This window comes from Aethalodelphis obliquidens, unplaced genomic scaffold (genome assembly GCF_003676395.1).
Source record: "Aethalodelphis obliquidens isolate GAN/ISIS:26980383/991018 unplaced genomic scaffold, ASM367639v1 scaffold48, whole genome shotgun sequence".
Classification (NCBI taxonomy): domain Eukaryota; kingdom Metazoa; phylum Chordata; class Mammalia; order Artiodactyla; family Delphinidae; genus Aethalodelphis; species Aethalodelphis obliquidens.
In genome coordinates, this window is record NW_020837992.1 from 14,241,341 (window position 1) to 14,255,449 (window position 14,109).

General features: G+C 46.1%; 1 protein-coding gene across 9 annotated transcripts in view; it reads right to left on the reverse strand.

Annotated features, from left to right (window-relative positions):
- The window catches only part of CUNH1orf21 (chromosome unknown C1orf21 homolog), a 255,177-nt gene extending 247,469 nt beyond the window's left edge, over positions 1-7,708 (reverse strand). For 3 of the 9 annotated variants that reach the window (XR_003427983.1, XM_027083040.1, XM_027083039.1), the window contains exon 1: positions 7,387-7,705. The gene's annotated coding sequence lies outside the window, so the exon portion shown is untranslated. Of the gene's footprint in view, positions 1-7,386 lie in introns of all 9 variants that reach the window. The other 6 variants (XM_027083035.1, XM_027083038.1, XM_027083041.1 and 3 more) reach the window with 6 other exon arrangements.
- Between the last annotated feature and the right edge of the window lie 6,401 nt (positions 7,709-14,109).

Genomic DNA, 14,109 nt, shown 5'->3' on the forward strand with positions numbered 1-14,109 from the left:
CAGTATTTTTGGAAATGTCAGCAATACCTTAGGGGACCCTTGTGCAGCTTTCAAGTGTCATCCAGAATACCTCCTTCTCTGTGAAGCCGTCTATGACTTCTTTATGTTGGGGAATCGTATAATTCATTGTCCAAACTGGGAGACTTTTGAGGGCAAAGGGGGTGCATTAATAACTATGTTGAACAATGGGCACAGACCAGGACTGTCCCAGGGAGACAGGGTGCCGGGTCAGCCTACCTCTAGACAGAGTTGGCTGCTTTCTCCCCTCAACTTCCAAAGCACCTTGACTCTTTATTTACGACATACCATGTGCTTGCCGATTCCCACACTTGTCTGAGAAGTCCACAAAGTCAGGGCCAGGCCTTCTTATCTGTATCTCCAGCATCTCTCCAGTGCCAGGCACAGAGATGACACAAAGTGTCATCAACAAAAGTAAATGTTTGTTTAATATATTATCTAAGAGAGTAAGAGAGATTAGATGCTTTAACCTTGGGCAACAAAGGAATTAAACAATTCCCATCATCTTTTCTCATTCCTGAGAAGCTCTACTTCCTCATTTGGTTAAAGAGTTTGAAATGAGAGCAAGGTCTTCACAAAGAAAAATTCTAAGCCTCAGACCAATGACCAGCTGTCAATCAACCAACAGCTACTTATTCAGCATGTTATACTCTTAAGGCCCAGTGGGCACGACAGAAGAGCTGATAATTCGGTGGGGTGACAAATAAACATAAATGAAGACCAAAACTAATAATGAAATAAAATAAACAACAAATAAGTGTTGCAGGAGTTTGTGGAAGCCAAGGGAGAAACCACTCTGATGGTCAGAGAAGACGGTCCCTGAAGGAGAAGGGATTTGAACTGAGACTCGAGAAATGGCTTGGACCCCAAGAGAAGCCACTGAGGGAGGAAAGCTCAAGGTCGGGCAGGGGTGGGTGTTCGGACGGCCACCAAGGGTAAGCAGAGCGTTTGTTTTGGGAGCTGTACCTAGGCTGTCATGGACTCCTGGCATAGAAACCAGAACATCTGAATTTTCAGTAGATGTTAAACAACTCAAAGAGGTTCCTGGATTCTCACCTCCTTCCTCAAAATAGTAATAGTATCCGCCTGAGACAGAGTTAGATATTATGTAGCTTATTCCTTTATAACCTTTTAATTGTAAGAACTGTTACAAAATTATCTTAGGAAAATTGCTTTTGGCAGAACTTTCAGATAGAGCTGCTGAAGTCACCCCTTGGCATGTATTAATTATCTGTGTCTTTGAAAAGTTCTCTGCAAACCTCAGCCTGAGCCTGCAGCATCTCCTTACTCTACATCTGGCCTTTCAATCCTCTCCTGAAGGAAACTGTAGTGTTGATATAGGAGCTCCCCTGCACTGTCAACGACATGTGTAGATCTCCTTGTCAACTGTGGGGTTCAGGGAGAAGCTTTTAGCTGTGCCTGTGATGATACACACTGCATCTATTGGATGGCTGAGTGGGTGTCACCTACTCCACCGGCATCTGTGATGATGGGTATGAAAAATGCCCTCACAATCCAGCAAAGACCACCAACCTCTCATTCTCCTTCTTTACCTGCTCAGGGAAAAACATGTCACCAAGTAAGGTAGGAAATGTCCTACCACTGCACTCAAATAAAACACAGATCCATCAAAGAAAGGGAATTCTTACTTAAAAACAATTGTCCTCGTTTAAAGCACCTTCTTCCAAAAGCCCTGGAGCACTCAGGATATTGCGTAACTAGTGCTGGATCTGCTTCTGAAGTACCGTTTTGTAAAAAGACCAATCTAAGTACGTATGCAATGAGTCAATAGGCTGTGTTTTTCCAGTAGCAGTCCTCTTTCTCCCACTGACCCTACTGGTAGGGCCAACAAAGGTTATAAATTTATAAGGGAAAGCAACAATGTTAGGTCTTAGCTAAAGAATCCTTGCTTGGTAGAAATGTGTCAAGTGAGCTTATAAAATGTTCATGGAGAGCAGAAACCACCACAAATGAGAAAAAATTTGGTTCAAATTACAGTAATGTTTATTTAACCAACATTCATTTAACCAACATTTATTTAACCAAAGGAGAAAAAAATAAGGTATTGAGGATGAAATTAAACAAACCATTCTACTTCTGTGATTAGTAAGTAGATTTGGGTGTACAGGAAAGCCTTTCAATGGTGCCATTATGAAAATCTCTGCAATGCTTCTCAAGATATGTTGTCCAATCTTTAAAAATAACAATAGTCGCCTAGATATTCCTTTATCTATTATCCAACATAGGCTGTAATAGCTAAGTGAAGCGAAGAAGCAAGTGCTTCAGCTACGATTAAAAGGCTTAAGAGCCTTTAAAAGTCAAAAATATCGTGCAATCAAAAGTGAAAACAAAAGCAGAAAGATCCCCAAACTTGGGGGTGTTCTAACTCCATTCTTCTAAAGGTACAAAGCATGTATGCGGACTTCAACTCATGAATGCTAAACACATCTGCTGAGGTGGCGTGAGCCTGTGAAACAGGCAGAGGCAGGCATGTGCTGGAAGATCTGAGGGCTTGATGGAGAGAAGTGGGTGGAAGGAGTAAGGGAGGTGTAGGGGGCAAAGTAGGACAAGGCAGAGGGGCCCTGAGGGTAGAAAGGAGAAGTGGCTGGAAGCAGAAAGTCTACACTTGAGCAGAGAGGTGGGAGGAGTCAGAGGGAAAGTGGGCCTGGAGATGCAGTTCAAGTACTGGAAAACGTCATTCGGAAACACACAACCCAAGTCTTGCAGGCAAAAGTAAGGTGGTGGGAGAAGAAGCAGGAGAGCCTATGGATGAAAATCTGTGGGACAGAAAAACATGGAAACACTTCAGAAAGGATAGGTAGATGAAAGGGACACTTGGCAAAGGGGCAAGGTAAAAGGCAGCCCAAGGAGAGCGAACAGATGTAGGGGCAGAGCCACAGAATGAATGCTGGCAGGTTGAGTGTGCTCGCTGCATGAGACAAGTCTCAACTTTGCTTGTTTTATTTTAGAGGGACCAGCAGCGAATAGCAATTACGGCTCCCTTGAGAAAATCCAGTAAACTAAGAGGTGGGGCTACCTGTGAGCTTCCCCAGGACCTCTCCCTGACTCCCTGATGCAGGCATCTTCTGGGAGAGACCTCAGCATGGAAAGCCCTGAGTGCTATGGCTGCAGTACAATGCCAAGTAAGCCAAGGGTACATGAAAGAACTCTGAAAACCATAAAGCACCCTATAAATAGGAAGCATTGTTATTCACTGAATGCCTCGGACAAAAAAAAGAAAGACCACAGTCACAATCAGGAGTGAAGAAATATTTGTCAACTACGGATATTATCTATATTCCAAATCAAGATGACCCTAACTAGAAATTCCTATTTGAGAAGACATTATGCTTGGTATGTTTACTTTCCTGTCCAATACTTCTCAACATTTAAAAACCCTACCTCAGGCATAATATGGAGCTCTTGATAAACTATCCTACTGATTTATTAAAATGGAAATCCGCAACTAATGCATTTCCAAGGAGGTTTTTGACACATTACAGATCTTAACTAATTAGGTGAATTCCATTCAATTCAATCACTCATTGAGTTATTCCAAGTGCAAGGTAGTGTACAAGCCGCCATGGGGGTTGCAGAGATGAGCAAAACAGTCTGCCTCTAACTACCTAGTTCGGTTAGTTAATCTTCTCAGTTTCCATTCAGATTGGGGCAGCTGCATCTCCTCTCACAAGTATAGAGAGAAAGCAATCTTGACATTATGTGACTACCCTACAAACTAGGAAATGCATTTTCCAGGAACACAATGAATTAAAAAGGAAAAAAAAAAAGGACTTCTTTTTTTTAATTTATTTATTTATTTTTGGCTGTGTTGGGTCTTCGTTTCTGTGCGAGGGCTTTCTCTAGTTGTGGCAAGCGAGGGCCACTCGTCATCGCGGTGCACGGGCCTCTCACTATCGCGGCCTCTCTTGTTGCGGAGCACAGGCTCCAGACGCGCAGGCTCAGTACTTGTGGCTCATGGGCCTAGTTGCTTCGCGACATGTGGGATCCTCCCAGACCGGGGCTCGAACCCGTGTCCCCTGCATTAGCATGCAGATTCTCAACCACTGCGCCACCAGGGAAGCCCAAACAAGGGACTTCTTAATACCTGGTGACTGCGGACACTGCTGTGTGTTCATTTCCATGTTCATCCTAGCCCAGTTCACGTGCAACCACTCTTGCCCTGATTGCATAACCACAGCATGTCAAGTTGTTTCTTGTTGCAATTGTAACTTGTAAAATTAAACTTCATAACTGAGGGAGTCAAGCAAAATAATTGCCTACTTTAAAAATATGTATGTATATAATTTACAGGTCACTTTAGATAAGCTCTTGATTTACGATTTCTTAAAGTCACAACTGTCACCAACTTTAAAATACAGTTTCAGTGTACAATTCTCCCTGCACACAGGCCCTATCTCTGTCTTCTCAGTTTTCCAAGTATTATATATTGATCTATTGCAATCTGCCTTTCATGGGTTTTTTTTTTTTTTTTTTTTTTTTTGCGGTACGCGGGCCTCTCACTGTTGTGGCCTCTCCCGTTGCGAAGCACAGGCTCCGGACGCGCAGGCTCAGCAGCCATGGCTCACGGGCCCAGCCGCTCCGCGGCATGTGGGATCCTCCCGGACCGGGGCACGAACCCGTGTGCCCTGAATCGGCAGGCGGACTCTCAACCACTGCGCCACCAGGGAAGCCCCTGCCTTTCATGTTTTCATGAGAGCCTAAGTAATCCCAGCTTTTACTTCTCCCAAGCTCCAAGGCTTCTAAAATTCCAAAGAAGGAACATAAGATGTCCAAAAATGCACTTGCTTGTGCCTCACAGGGTTCCAAATTCTATCGATAAGTTCACGTGAAGCTGGTGATACTTATCACACTTAAGACCCTCTGTGAATAATCTCCTGCCCTCTCCTTTTCTAATGGGTGGTACCATGATTCTTTCTCTCCAACCTGGGGCATCTCATTCCCTGACAGAAAATAGCTAGAAGAAAGGGGCCACAAGGAGCCTGGAGCAAGCCACTCAGGATGTGACAGTCAAGTCTTGCCTGGTCAAAAATCCAACACAGTGCTGAGGCACCATCAACCTGGAAATGATATTCACAATGGGACATACCACCTTCCTCCTGGGTAGAGTTTCTGCATCAGTCACAGCAAATAGTGCCAATTAATGAACAAGCTTTTGATGTGATTCTTCAAGAAGCTCAAACCACTTCAGCTGTGGCTTATTAATTCCCAGAAATCCATGCTAGATGATAAAGTGAGATCAGGGGTGAGAAGGTAAAGGGTAAATTACTAGCCAATAAAACAAAATTATCAGCTCTCTCAACCACTGAAACTGAGTCAGCTGAAAAGGGAAGCTAGAACCTCAGGATCCTTCTAGGATGAACTTTTCCTCCCTACCAACCAAGTCCAGTTTTTCTTGGGAAAAATGCCCGAATGGAGATAAGCTTGACAACAGAAGCACCCCACTCCTTCGCAGGCATCTGCTCATCCAAGTGCTGAGTCCGCTTGTCTTTGTCGCTTTTCCGAGTAGCCCTCTGGAGCTGCTGGTTCTCCGAACCCAGTTTGCACAGCAGGAAACACTAAGGGAGGTTACATTTCAATGCTGCATTTCTGATCCATGAACTGCTAGTTTAATGCAGATAAATACACTCAGCTGTCCTATCACTGGCACTTACTACTTTATAAGCAGCAAAAGAAAAATAGATAATTAAGTCTAAATTAATTTCCATGCCTGATCAATGGCATTTCCAAACAGCCAACACAGAACATGTTCTATTGATCCTACAATCCAGCTCTAGAAGTATGAAAAAGGGGGGGAAACCCCCAGATTGAGCATCTTGAACTTAAAGACCCTTCAGAAACATCACCTTCTCCCCCCAAGAAAGCTAGAGTAGCCCAGGCCCACTCTACCCATAATTTTTTTCGATCCTGGTACATCCCAATTCTACCAACTGAAAGCTTATTCCATTAGGTGGAAGGTGAGCCCAGCCCATGAAGTAAGGAACTGTTCATAAGATCTGTCTGTGTAATGAACGTGTCATTTCCCCAAACTGCCCAACTATTTCCTTAAAAAAAAAAAAACAAAAAAAACTATTACATGGAATTTATGGTGTCAGTCCCCCTCCCAAAGTCTGAGTCAGAGTATATGTGTCTTTAGTGAAGTTCTGGGTGACCAGGGTGTATCACTTTCAGACTTGCTCCAATAGCTGAACTTAGGGCCGTCTTCCAGCCACGGTACAAAATAAGCAACTATCTATTTTAAAACAATTTTCCTACCTCACATGCGATGGGAGATACCTCATACATAGGTCGTCAACTTCCTACTGGAAAACAATCACTTCTATCGCAAACTGTGTTTGTCACCTCCCAGGATTTATGCGTGTTTATGTGTATATATTTTTATCCTTGACCGTGCAACTCTTGGAGCAGAGATAGCCACCCCAATTTTTACCATCGTGCCTGAAACAATTCAGAGCTTTATAAGAGGGATGAATGGGAGATGAAAGGCTCTAAGCCCAGGGGCTTCTCTCACACAAACAGTAAGTAGAAAAAAAAAAAAAAAAATCCCTCCGACGAGGGGGTGGGGGCAGGGTGGAAGACCGGCGAAGGACGTCAGGCAACAAACCAGAGGCAGCTGCGGCGGCCGCACTTCGCGAACTGCCTGCAGAAGGGAGTGAAATCTTTCCCCAGTACAATAACCAGGCACCCTCTGGCTGCCTCGCATGGGCACGAATAATAAATACATCGAGGTGGGCAAATCGTTGCATCGAGACAAGTCACCCCAAAAAGGTCAAAACTTCAGAAATCCCGGGGATCACGGCACCCACACAAACACATCAATCAGTCGGAGCGGGAGAAGAGACTCGGAGATTTAGCAGGGAATTCTGAATTTTGCTTTTTCTTTCAAGCTCTGGCTTGCAAAGTACGGCGGCTACAGGCAAAGCTCGAGAGGAGCAGGAAAGGCTGAGGGCGGCGGGGAGTGCGGATGGGAAGGGAGGGGAGTCGAATCCCAGACACCCAGGCCTCAATGTGACGAAAGTCGTCAGCAGCCCCAACCGCATCCCAACCCCTCCGCCCCGGCCAGCAGACGCCCCCAGCAGCTCCCCCCAACCCCAGCTTCCGTCCCCGCCAGCCCCGCAACCGCAGCGGCGGCGGCGGCAGCGGCAGGAGCAGCAGCAGCAGCAGTAGCAGCAGCAGCCCCGGCCCGGGCCGCGCGCGCCGGCAGCGCCACGACCGCGGCTCCCATCCCCGCCGCGCGGCAGGCACCCCGCAGGCCTCCCTCACAGCCCACCGGGGCGCGCCCGGAGCGGAACCCGGGCGGGCTGCGCCGCCAACTCCCCCCGCCCCAGGTCGGCGTGGGCTCACGCTTACCTTGGGCGCTCGCGGGGGGGGCTGAAGGTGGTAAGCCTCCCGCCCCCCGCCCGGATCCTCCTCGCTTGTTTTCTTCCTCCCTTCTCCTCCTCTTCCTCCTCCTCCCCACAGTGAGTCCGGGTCTCCCCCTCCTCCCAGACGCCGGGAGTAAGAGCCGAAACCCCCGAAGCCCGGCCCGCGTGCGTGCGTGCGGGAGGCGGCGGCGCGCGGCCAGCTCTTCAGTATCTGAGCGCGGCGCGCGGCTCCTAACTAAAGTGTGAAAGAAGCGGCGGCCGCTGCACGGAACGTCCCCGTGGGAGTGGGCAGGGAGCAAGCCGGAGCTGGTGGGGAGCGAGCGAGCGAGGGAGGGGACCTGGAAAAAGGGAGGGGGAGGGAGGGAGGGGACCTCCTCGCCCAGTCACTCACTCGAGGGGCGGGGGCAGCCAGACACTCCCCCACCGCCGGCCCCTCCCCGCGCCCGGCTCCCGCGCGCGTCCAGCACCCAGCCTCGCCCCTGGGAACGGCCTGCGGAGGCCGCGAGGGTGCCGCGCACCCCGGAGAAAGGGACCAGGAGAGCGGGTCTGCCAGGGCTGCAGAGAGGGAAGGAGGGTGAGGACGGGCGTGTGTGTGTGAAAGCTGCGTCCTGGGCCTGACACCCGGGCGGTGGCGTGGAAGCCACGGGGCAGCTCGGAGGCCGGGGCGGCCCAGCTTTGCGGGAAACCCAAGCCAGCCCTTGGGCCCAGCCGCGGGGCTGCGCCTGCTGGAAGCAGAGGGAGGGAAGGCCGGGCATCCTCGCCGCGCCGCGCGGCCCCTCCCTTCGCTGGACCGGCGGGCGCTGCCCAGCAGCCCTGGCCCCTGCCCCGCTACCCTGCCCTGGAGCCGCGGCGCCTGCAAGATGAATGAAGCGTCGGCCACTGGGCAGAAGCTGCACTGGGGAGGGGAAGAAGACACCGCCTGAGACTTCGCGCCCTGCGCCCCCTCTTTGCTCCTCCGGCCTCTTGGGACTAAAGGGCGGAGGCCGCGCCTGCAAGGCGCGTTTGGGATGATTGGGGATCCACAAAGATCGCCGCCCACCATTTTACCTGCTCAGTTTTTTGTGGACACTCACAAGAGGTCAACCAGTTTCTCACCCTCTGGGAGAAGGTATTTTTTCTTCTTTTCCTGGGCATACTGGGTGTTTCGTGTGCGCCCTGAATTGATCTTTCAACATTGATAGTGGTTGGATGTCTTTTGTGTGGCTTCCCCGCGCTTCGCTGCTCCTGCATTGCCCTAGACACGTGAGGAATGCCAGGCCTCCAGAGTGAGGACACCCAAGAAAACAAAAGGGGCAAAAGATCCTCCCTGGGTCCCGTGGATTACACACAAACCGAATCATTTCTTACTTTGAGCCAAGATGAAGTTGGAAAACAGGAAAGGACACATCGGAGCTGTGACAGTGATGAGACACTTACTTGAAAAGCAAATTCATAATTTAGTTTAATGAAATGAGTTAATAACCCACCCATAATGTCTAGGAAGTTGGCCTTTTTGAGCAAAAAGAAAAAAGAAAATGGTTTTCCAGTGTTTTTACTTTTTTAATTTGAAAGGCTGGTATCACATTGTTTTTGAAACTCCTTTGTATTCCATTTTTTTTTTAATTATCCATATTCTAGTTTATTTTTCTCTTTGGAACCAGAACTCTTTGTAATCTGGCCTCCCGAAGAGGAGTGGTTTAGAAGGGCTGGTAGGCTAATTAGGATTCCAGTCAGGCACTGCAGCCGCCATCTCTGTTACCTTAGGTGACTTGTTATTTCTTTCAGCCTTCCTTCCCTCATCTGTAAAATGGGATTGGTGATACTAGTTCCTATCTCATAGGCATGTTGTCAAAATAAAAGGAAAATAAAATGAGGTGGCAATGCATATAAAAAACTTTGCATAATGCCTGACACATGGTAAGAACTCAATAAATATGAGCTGTTCTTTCAAATATATAGTTTAATCCCAGATTTGGTAATTTGGTAGACTTTTTTTTTTTTTCTCTTTGCATTCCTTCTTAAAGTTGGGAGTGAAAATCCATCTGCTAGGTTTATCCAAATGTAGTCAACATTTCTCTGGGGTTTTTAGGCCACTCCTAAAAACCTCCTATGGTAAGATGAAAGAAGTATATCACTAAGATGTGTGTGTGTGTGTGTGTGTTTATTTACATATAATTCTATATAAAAGGATGCTTGAGGATAACCAGGTTTTTCTCCTTCCCCAATTCTCTCCTTCCCTCACTACCACCTGAATAGACCAAGCTCTATAAATGTTGACCTGTGTTGTAATCTATCTTTTCAGGGCTCAGAACAGTGACTGGCACCATAGATTTCTTGAGAGCAAGGTAATGTAGGTCTCCTCTGAATTGATATCCTCAGAAGTAACGGAAGGCCACAGAGCAAGCACTCCATAAATGTATAAGTTTACAAAATCCATACTATGAACTTTTAAAGCAAGTTTTTAATTATTCAAAATAATACATGTTCACTGTGGAAAAATTTCAGAAACTCAGCCAGGTATGAAGGAAATAAAAATCACCATAATCCTACCCTCCAGAGAGAAGTACTCAGTAAGTGCTTCAAGTATATCCATTTTCCCTTCATTTATTTCATTATTATTCAATCAGCAAACGTTTGTTAAGAACCTAGTTTAGGGACCAGACATCTTCCCAGGGCTGAGAACAGGTGGTATGTTGTGTTAATTCTCACTAGAAACTACTCCTTAGAAGCAACATTTTATGTGGTAGTAAGGTTCTCAGGATAGTCACAGAAGTCCATGAAAGGAATCCCATAATTAACCTATAGTGCTGACCAGAAACAATCCAGGTTTTGTAGGGTTTGAATCACTTACAATTTGGGGAGCCACTTCCTTAGATAAGGAAGCTAAAAGTGCAAAAGCCCCCTGGGAAAGGCTCATGTGAATAAGGTGTCGTGGAACTTAAGCCCTTTTTGCCTCTCAGTAAGCCCTGTTTGGTGCTGGTATTTCTGTAGAAATTAACTGCTCTGATAAACATTTTTTTTAATGTGAACATTCATTTCTCATTTACCTGGGATCCCTGGGGCACCATTCCTTTCTCCCCCAAATGTGGAGGACATGGGAGTGGAGATTCCCTTCACCACCACAACCATGACACACACACATTTTCTTTCTTTTTTTTGTTTTTTGGGCCTTGCCAGGGGGCATGCAGGATCTTAGTTCCGAGACCAGGGATTGAACCCTGCAGTGGAAGCTTGGAGTCTTAACCACTGGACCGCCAGGGAAGTCCCCTGCACACACATTTTCTTGCACGTAGCCACAGCAGGGGCAGTGGGACCATGGGGATTCAGGTAAGGACTGCAGAAGAGAGGGTAGGAAGGGTACAGTGGGAGGCGGGGTGCAGACAGGATGGGCCTCTGAGGTGCTGCAGAGGCTTAGGTATGTACCCTAAACCAGTGGTCCTCAACCTTTGTGGTACCAGGGACTGGTTTTGTGGAAGACAGTTTTTCTGTGGGGGGGTTTGGGCAGTGAGGCAAGCAATGGGGAGCAACGGGGAGTGGCAGATGAAGCCTCAATCACTCGCCAGCCGCTCACCTCCTGCTGTGCGGCCCTGTTCCTAACAGGCCGAGGATCGGTACCAGTCCATGGACCGGGGGTTGGGGACCCCTGCCCTAAACCACACAGCAGGAGTTGCCTGCACATCTGTTTGGTCAGCACAATCTCAATCTACTATACATTTGTATTAGACTGTGCTAATTACTTCACCCCTCTGTGCTTATGTATCTTCAAACACTCTAAATACAATTTTCAAAAAAAAAAAATCTCTTTTGCCCAGAAAAGTTAAGTTTTAACCTTCAAAGGCACTTCTTTCATAACTGATTTTCTTTTATTTCTAAAGCTTTAACTTATAAATATTTGGCTCTATAGAACCATTTATAACACATAAGTTTGAAATTTTTGTTTCTTATGTTTCTTTTAAGTACAGCGTTATGGATTGAATGTTTGTATCCCCGAATTCATACGTTGGAGCCTTAATCCCCGATGCTGGTGGTATTAGGAGGAGGTAGGCCTTTGGGAGATGAGGTCATGGTGGGGAGCAGGAGGCCTCATGGTGAGATTAGTGCTCTTATAAGAAGAACCCAGAGAGCTCTCCTCCACTCCGCCTCTCCCCACCCAGAACACAAGCAAACCGGGAGAAGGGCCCTTACCAAGAACTTGACCATGCTAGCACTTTGATCTCAGACTTCCAGCCTCTAGAACTGTGAGAAGTAGATATATCTTGTTTAAGTTACCCAGCCTGCGGTATTTTGTTTTAGCAGCCCAAACTGACTAAGACATATAGGGTCCCTTTACCACTGACTGTAAAAAAAGAAACCAATGAAAGTACAGGTTGATTGAATAAAAGATAGTAAAATCTATACACTGCTGCCTCCTATAATTTCTCATATGAATTTAAATGAATTCAATTTATGTGATTTCTTTTTTCTTTTTTCTTTTTTTTTTTTTTGCGGTACACGGGCCTCTCACTGTTGTGGCCTCTCCCGTTGCGGAGCACAGGCTCCGGACACACAGGCTCAGTGGCCATGGCTCACGGGCCCAGCCGCTCCGCGGCATGTGGGATCTTCCCAGACCAGGGCACGAACCCGTGTCCCCTGCATCGGCAGGCGGACTCTCAACCACTGTGCCACCAGGGAAGCCCTATGTGATTTATTTTAAAAAAGCTTCCAATCTGGTTAATTTTTCTGAATAATCAAGTCAAAAGTAGCTTTGGCAGGATTATTCAGAAACAAGTGATCCTAAAATAAGTACTACTCTGAAATGTGCTTTCTTTGTACTTGCTCCGTGCAATAAGAGCTAACACTGATTGTCTGCTGTGTGGTAAGCATGGTATTATGTAATTCATAATGTACATGAGCTAACTCACTTCATCTTCCCGGCAAAGCAATCAGAGAGATATGAATATTATCATCATTCCCATGCAGATGTGGAAATGGAAGCACAGAGGGGTGAGTTAATTAGCACAAGGCCAAGATTGATTTTCATCAGTCAAATGCCAGAGCCTACATTCTTAACTGTTGGAAACATGTTTTCTCTTCAACCTCTCCCATTTTTATACCTCAGTCTAACTCCTACAATGGCTGAAGAACCCCAGCCTCTGAGTTTCTGAACCTTTGGAAAATCCATAGTTGCTCTCACTTGCTGAAATTTTACAGACTTATACTACTGGGGTCCTTCCATATCTTTATGGTGGCATCAAGATCAGTAGCTATTGATTTGAGACTAGATAGTTGTGTGTGTGTGTGTGTGTGTGTGTGTTTAAATCTTCTTTGGGGGTACCACAATGCACATTACCCAGGTAATGGACCCAAAGCAGTTGTGGATTGAGTGTTGTTTTTGTATTTTTCTTATAATGGTTAATTCTAGTGACACCACACAGCTCCTTCTGAATGGTTGGGGCTACATCAGAGCAGGGAGTTTAAAGTCAGTGCTAACAACTTGCTAATGGTTCTAACTGGTCTCTCAACTATGTGTGAAGTACTTTGAGTAACCTGATTTTCTAGATAGGAAAATTATGATTCTTACATCTGTTTTTTTTTTCTTCCTCTGGTTTCTCCTTAGGGTATGTATTTTCTTTATTTCATTTTCAAAATTGGAGTAGATGAAAACATGGAACATAGTCACTTGGAGCAAGAAGTGTTAGGAATCCATGACCAAGGAGTGAGATTCAGCCACAGGTCAAAGAGAAGAATGGAGCAGAGGGAGGGGAACTCCCGGGACCTGGGAGGGGTCGGCCAACCACCACCCCCCACCCCCGCCCCCAGGCTGTCTGCTTCCTCTCCTTGTTTCATGGCCTTCTCCACATAGCGGAAGTTCGTTCGCTTTCCAGCTTGGAGCCCCTTTTCTCAGGTCACACAACAGCTCCACCACTGTGGGTGTAACAGATGATCTCCAGACGCTGAAGTCATTGGTTCTTACTGGTATCCACTAGAGTCCTATCTTGCTTCCAGCTTATATGTGCTAATAGTATTGTTATTTCACGTGTTGGTCTTGTCTCTCCAATCAACTGTAAGCTCTGTGAGAACTGAAGACCTTGATGTTCCTATAGCACTCGAGCCAGGCAGTGGGAACTCTATACAGCCTCAGGAGTAAGGGTTGCTATTAACTTATTAAGTCACTATGTGGGCTCCTCTTAGTGACAATGGAAAGGAAATATTGACATCCAGAAACTTCAGCAACTGTGATATAACCAAAGGAATGTGGCTAAAGTAGAAAAGGAAATTGTGTGCGTGTGTGTGCGTAAGTGTGGGCGTGTGTGTGAAAAAGAGAGAGTAAAAACAGAAACAAACAAAAATTTTTCATCTCCATCTCAACTTTCCCTCTTTGAAAACCCCCTCTCCTTCCCCTACTCCCTTTCAGAAAGTGAAACAATATTGAGGAGGTAAACATAAAAAGTTGCAGCTTCCTTCACCATAATTAAGCAAGAACCCCTAAAAAAGCTAATAAGTCATTACCTCTCATTACACTGCAGTTCAAAAGCTATACTGGTTCTGATGTTATGGACTGATTTCAGATTCAATTACTGAGAATTAAAGTTTTTATTTTATTTTATTTTTCTGTTACGAAGTGTTAGTTTCTTTTTTATTTTCAGTTGAGATATAATTGGAGAATTAAAGTTTTTACAAGTTAATGGAAAATATTGCTGTCATTGAGATATAAACAATCTACTCTTTTCAGATCATATTCTTAAAGGAA